This window comes from Panthera tigris, chromosome B3, assembly GCF_018350195.1.
Source record: "Panthera tigris isolate Pti1 chromosome B3, P.tigris_Pti1_mat1.1, whole genome shotgun sequence".
NCBI lineage: Eukaryota > Metazoa > Chordata > Mammalia > Carnivora > Felidae > Panthera > Panthera tigris.
The window spans coordinates 141,904,456-141,911,782 of record NC_056665.1 but is presented as its reverse complement, the minus strand read 5'-3'; positions in this window follow the sequence as shown (position 1 = coordinate 141,911,782).

Here is a 7,327-nt window from a genome sequence, read left to right as displayed (position 1 = left end):
ACTGATCAATACTGATTAGTAAGTACTGATCTGTGCGTGAGCATCAGGAAACCACGAGGCTGAAGAAAGAGCAAGAGAAAGGAAGGGCAGAACTATCCCCTGGGGCCATGCAGGACAAGAACTGTTCATCTTCCAACCACCCAGAGTGGCAAGACCTCATAACAATAGGGCATTGAGTAGAGCCCTCAGAAGGATATTGCCCCTGGAACGGGGTCAAACTTGCCCGACTAAAGGCTGACCCAGATCGGCTTACAAAGCTTAAAAGCAAGCCTTGAAAGGATCAAACAGTCTCTAAACAGCAACTTAACTTCATCTCAGAACAAAGCCAAAAATATTTAAAGGAATATGAAAAACTTTAGCACCCAACAAAGAAAAATTACAATGCCTAGCATCCAATCAAAAATTACCAGGAGTGAAAAAAAAAAAAAAAAAAGGAGGAAAATATGACCCCTAGGAAGAAGAAAAATGAATCCATAGAAACAGATCTAGAAATAACCAGATGATAGAATGAGAAAAATAGATGGTGAAACAGGTCTGTGTCCGAGAAAGCAGAGAAAGTCATGAGCATCAAGAAGGCAAAAATAGAATGTATTTTAAAAGACCCAAACTGAACTTCTGGAGTTAAAAAATACGATGTGTGAGATAACGCACACACAGAGAATTTAACAGCAGATTAAACACTTTAAAAGGAAAAATTAGTGAACTTGAAGGCATGGCAATAGAAGCGATCCCAAAATGAAACAGAGAGAGGAAAATGAGTGGGGGGTGGGGGGAAGTGGACAGAACATCATTGAACTCTGGGATCGCATCAAGTGGCCTAATATACGTGTAATTGGAGACCCAGGGTCCAGGGGCAGGGGGGAGGGAGAGAGGACAGAAAAACTATTTGAAGAAATAATGACCACAACGTTTTCTAAGTGTGAGAGTGTGATAATAATTATAAAACTACAGAACCAAGAATTTCAATGAACCCCTGGCAGGGGGGTAAGAAAGGAAGAAAACGACGCCAAGCCATATAGAAGTCATATTCCTGAAAGCCCACAAACGCAAATAAAAGGTCTCAATATGTACAGAGATACAAAGATAAGAGTGACAACAGACTTCTTGTTGGACACAATCCAAGCCAAAGATACATGCAATGACATCTTTTTTGAAAGAAAAAGGCTGTCAACCTACAAATTAATACCCAGTGAAAATATCTTTCAATCATGGAGGTAATATAAAGATTAGAGGAGACTCATCACCAGCAGACCAGCTCCAAATGGTAAAAGGAGTCCTTCAGTCAGAAGCAATAGGGTCACCGATGGAATCTGGATCTACACAAAGGAATGAAAAGCACCAGAAATGGTGATCATGTGGGTAAATACAAAAGATCCCCCCCCCCCTTGTTTTGAAGCTCTCTTTTACCGGATACTTTACTGTTTAAAGGAGAAATGCTAACAATGTATTGCGGAACTTGACAACATACGTTGAAGGAAAATGTCCAACAAAATAACCCAAAGTCACAAATGGGAAGAAATGGAAGTCTACTGGGGTAACGTTCTTTTATAATTCACGAAGTAATATAGTATTATTTGAAGGTAGAGTCTGATAAGTTAAAGACGTGTACCGTAAACTCTGAGGCACTAAACAGCAACAACACATACATGTACACAGCCAAGGAAGTATAGCTGATAAGCCAATAACAGGATAAGATGGAATAATAAATATTCCTCAATTGATCAAAATGTAGTCAGAAAATTAAGGAAAAGGGAACTAAGCACAGATGGGCCAAACACTAAATAAATATTAAGATAATAGATTTAGGGGCACCTGGATGGCTCAGTCGGTTAAGTGACCGACTTGATTTCGGCTCAGGTCATGATCTCACGTTTCGTGAGTTTGAGCCCCGCATCGGGCTGTGCACTGGAGCTATAGAGCCTGCCTGGGATTCTTTCTCTCTCTCCCTCTCTCTCTGCCCCCCCCACCCCCACTCTCTCTCTCTCTCTCTCTCTTTCAAAATAAATAAATAAACATTTAAAAAAGATAATAGATTTAAACTCACCGTAATAATAATCATATTACATATAAATTATTTAAACTCGCCAATTAAAAAAGCAGAAGTTTTCAGATAGGATGAAAAGGCAAAGCCCAATTGTACAGTGTCTATAAGAAAGCTACTATAAATATAAAGGTTCAGATAGAGTAACAGTAAGAATGCAGAAAGAGATATACTCTATTAGCTGTATTCAAAAGAAAGCCAGAGGTGCTATATTATTGTACAAAGAAGATTTAAGAGAAAGAATATTTCCAGGAATAAAGAGGATAATCTCATAATGATAAAGGGTTCAATTCCTCCTCAAGAGTTCATAACAATCCAGGTACCTGGGTGGCTCAGTCAGTTAAGCATCTGACTCTTGATTTCGGCTTAGGTCATGATCTCAAGGTTCATGAGTTCAAGCCCAGTGTCAGGCTCTGTGCTGACAGTGAGGAGCCTGCTTGGGATTCTCTCTCTCCCTCTCTCTCTGCCCCTCCCCCATGTGTGTTCTCTCTTTCTCTCTCTCACTCTCTCGTGCTCTCTCGCGCTCTCTAGCTCTCTCGCTCTCAAAATGAATAAAATAAGCTTTAAAAAAAAAAAGAGTTCATAACAACCTTAAATGCTTATGCACCTAATAACACAACTTCAAAATGCTTGATGCAAAAAGCGTACCACTACAAAGGGAAATAAACAAATCCACAGTTATTAATGGGAGATTTCAACACTATTTTCTCAATAATTAATAGAAGCAGACAAAATCAGTAAGAATATAGAAAATCTGAACGACACTTGACAATTTGTATTATACTCAACAATAGCAGAATACACATTCCTCTTAAGACACATAAAACATTTACCAATAAAGCATATTTTGGGCAATCAACAAGACTCAATAAATTTTAAAGGAGTGAAATACTATAAAGTATGTTTTTCTTTTTTTTAATTTTTTTAAATGTTCATTTTTGGCACACACAGAGAGAGAGAACATGAACGGGGGAGTGGCAGAGAGGGAGACACAGGATCCGAAGCAGGCTCCAGGCTCCGAGCTGTCAGCACAGAGCCCGACGCAGGGCTCAAATTCACAGACCGTGAGATCATGACCTGAGCCGAAGTTGGATGCTCAACTGACTGAGCCACCCAGGTGCCCCTAAAGTAGGTTTTTCTATCACAATGGAATTAAATTAGAAATCAATAGCAGACAGATGCCTGGAAAATCACCAAACATTCGAACACTAAACACACTCCTAAATAAACCATGGGTCAAAGAAGAAATCACAGCAGAAATTAGAAAATATTTTAAACTGAATACAGTGAAAACACAATCTATATAAGTGTGGGGGATGAAGCCAAAGCAATGGTTGGAGGAAAAATTATAGCACCAAAGTTTGTATTATAAAAGGAGAAAGGTATCAATTAAAGACCTCAGTTTTTATCTTAAGACCCTAGAGAAAAGAAGAGATAAACTCAAAGTGAGCAAGAGAAAGGAAGTTATAAAGAGCAGAAATCAATGAAACAAACAACACTAAAACAGTAGAAAAATCAATGAAACCAAAAGATGATCTTTTTTTAATCCCAACATGGGGCTTTGAACTCATGACCCTGATACCAAGAGTTGCATGTTCTATCGACTGAGCAAGCCAGGCACCCCCAAAAGACGATTCTTTAAGAAGTCAGTAAAATTGATAAACCTCTAACGAGAATGATCGGGGGGGGGGGCGTGGGGAGAGAGAAAACATACATACGAAAACATACAATATCAGGGACAACAGAAGGAGACATCACTATGGATCCTACAGACACTGAAAAGATAACAAGCAAATATTTTGAACAACCTTATGCCAACAAATTCGATGACTTAGGTGAACTAGACAAATTTTCTGGAGCATACAACCTACTGAAGCTCTTTAAAGAATAAATAGATATCTGAATAGTCCCATATTCATTAAATAAGTTACCTCTGGGGGCGCCTGGGGGGTTCAGTCAGTTAAGCAGCCAACTTCGGCTCAGGTCATGATTTCACAGTCTGTGGGTTCGAGCCCCGTGTCAGGCTCTGTGCTGACAGTTCAGAGCCTGGAGCCTGCTTCGGATTCTGTGTCTCCCTCTCTCTGCCCTCTCCTTGCTCGTATTCTGTCTCCCCCCACCTCTCAAAAATAAATAAACATTAAAAAAAATAATAAGTTACGTCTGTAGTAAAAACCTTCCGTAAAGAAAATTCCAGACTCAGCTGGCTTCTACCAAATTCTACCAAACACTTAAGGAAGAAATAATATCCATTCAAAAGAAACTCTTCCACAAAATGGAAGAGAAGGGAACCTTCCAGCTCATCTTTTGAGGCCAGCATTACCCTGATACCAAAAGTGCACAGCAATGTTATAGTAGAGACCTATAGACAGATACTCCTTGGGAACACACACATAAAAATTCTTAACAAAATATTTGCACATTATATCCAAATAAATATAAAAAGAATGGCATCATGTCAAAGTGAGGTTTAGCCCAGCAACATGAGATTGGTTTGACATTTGACAGTCAGTGTGATTCGGCATATTAACAGACTAAAAACATATATGACCATCTCAATAGGTGCAAAAACTTTTTGGACAAAATCCAGCTTCCATTCCTAACGAAGGCACAGTAAATTAAGAACAGAAAGGAACTTTCTCAACCTGATAAAGGGCGTCTAAGAAAAATGTAATAGGAAGTTATGCTGAACAGCGAAAGATTCAATGTTTGCCCCCTAAGGCAGATAACAAAGTAAGTATGTCTCTGCCTTCCTATTCAGCTTTGCTGTGGAGGCCCCAGACAGTGCAACCAGGCAAGAAAGCAAAACAAAACAAAATGAAAGTTATATAGATTGTAAAGAAAAACTGCTCCTTCACACAGATGGCATCTATGTAGAAATTTCTAAGGAACTTACAAAAAAGCTATTATAGGGAGCCTGGGCGGCTCAGTCGGTTAAGCATCCAACTTCGGCTTAGGTCATGATCTCATGCTGACAGCTCAGAGCCTGGAGCCTGCTTTGGATTCTGCGTCTCCCTCTCTCTCTGCCTCTCCCCCACTCACACTCTGTCTCTGTCTCTCTCAAAAATAAAATAAAAACACTTTTAAAATGCTATTAGAACGAATATGTGAGATTAGCAAGATTGCTAAACACAAAGTCATTGTATTTCTTTTTTTTTTAAGTTTATTTATTTTTGAGAGAGAGAGAGAGAGAGAGAGAGAGAGAGAGAGAGAGAGAATCCCAAGCAGGCTCTGAGCTGCCAGCACAGAGCCCGATGCGGGGCTTGAACCCACAAACCGTGAGATCATGACCTGAGCCAAAATCATGGTCATTGTATTTCTATACACTAGCAACAGACAACTGGCTAGCAAAGGTTTCTCACCACAATTAACAATGATCAAATTGTTAACAAATGATCAACAAATGATCAAAGAAAAACTTGATAAAGTAGACCATAAAATTAAAAATTTAAACTTCCTCTTTGAAAGACACCTTTAGGAGAGTTGAAAGGCACGCGGAAGACCGGGAGAGAATATTTATAAAACGGTTCTCCGACAAAGAACTTGCGTCCAGTCCCAAAAACATCCAGCTAAGAAACAGGCAAAAGACTTGAACGGACACTTTACTAGGTCCCTCGCGGCATTAGTCATGAGGCAAAGGAGAATTGAAACCCCAATACGATGTCACTGCACACCTACTCTGAATGGCTAACGTTAAAAAGACTGACCATACCAAGTGTTGGCAAGAACGTGGGGCTGGATCCCTGGCGCTTCGCCGATGGGGATGTAAAGAGGTGGCGATCACTTTGGAAACCTCTCGGCAGCTTCTGAACAAGTTAGAGACACATCCACCGTAGGATCAAGCCGTCCCGCTCGGAGAGATGAAAGCAACATGTCTCCACCAAGACCCGGACGCAAATGCCCATGAACAGGGGGGCTGGGTGGATAAATCGTAGCAGGGTCTTACTGCGGAATTCGACTCAGTAATAGACAGGAGGGAAATGCCAACGCCTCACCCCCGAAAGGGAGAGAGAGAGAAACACACCGTGTGACTCCACCGATGTAAAACTCCAGAAGATGCAGCTTGACCCATCAGGGGAGAAGGCAGATCAGAGGTCGCCTGACAGCAAGGTGAAGCGACAGGCGGTTTTCCGAGGGGCGTGAGGAAGCGTTTGCCGCCGATGGCGACGTGCGTGATCTCGATTGTGGTGATGGTTTCGCAGGCGACCATATATGTCAAAACTTAGCAAATTGGGCGCTCTGTGCGAATTGAGCAGTTTACTGTAAGTTCTTTCGTCTCGATAAAGCTGCAAAAAAAAAAAAAAAAAAAAAAAAAACCAGCACAAGGGGTTCCTTCCAGCAACTTCTTCCACACAGTTCCCGGGACTCAGTCACCCGGCGTCCCTGGCTGTGGGGACACTGGGGCAGGTCCTGCTGCTGTTGGGCTGTTACGGGGAGACACCGCAGGCGGCCACCAGAGCAGTCTCGGGGCCAGTGCCCTCCCAGGGACGGAGGCCAGGGTGTCTGGGGGGCGGCCCAGAGTCCGGGTGGGAGTCTGTGCGGCCCCTGCCCTCCAGCCCAGCAAGGACGGATTTTGGATTTGCTCCCTTTGTCTCTGAGCTCCTAGCTTCCTGGACCGGAGTCTGGGAATCGCTGTAAACCCACGGAGCGTCCTCGCACTGCCAGGGGCCGAGCTGGGGCCTCCACAGTGCAGAGAAGGGGCAATTATGCCAGCTTGCAGAGGTGGAGACTGAGATTCTGAGCCACAGGTGGTCTTTCCTAGGGTAAGGATGTAGCTGAGACCCAAAGTAAGACGTGGCTGACTCCAGAGCCTGCGCTCTCTCTGCCCCCCAGGGGGGCTTGTTTGCAGCAAGAAGCAGGCAGTGAGTGAGTAGGGGTGGGGAGGGGTAGACATCCACATGGCCCTGAGGCCCGTCCTCAAGTCTGGAGGAGGCCACCTCGAGGAGGGGTGGGGTCCCGGAGGGGCAGTTCTACCAGTAAAAGCCCGCAAACCCTCAGGGAGGTACTCAGGTCCCGGGGAACCCTGGAACCGGCGATCTCAAAACACCGGCTCTCCCTCCCAGCCAAATGCTTCCACAGGCGAAGCCCCCCACGACCCGGCCCCTCTAGTGCTGGGGCCCTCACTACCTCTCAATGTAACTTTTTGCCTTGCACCATCAAAAGCTCTTTAGCCTGCCTCGGGTGACCAACTCAGCGTGGCTTCCCGGGACTGTCCCATTTTAAAGCTGAAAACTCCATGTCCTGGGACACCCCCCGCGGTCTTGGGCAAACTGGGTCCGTCACCCCACC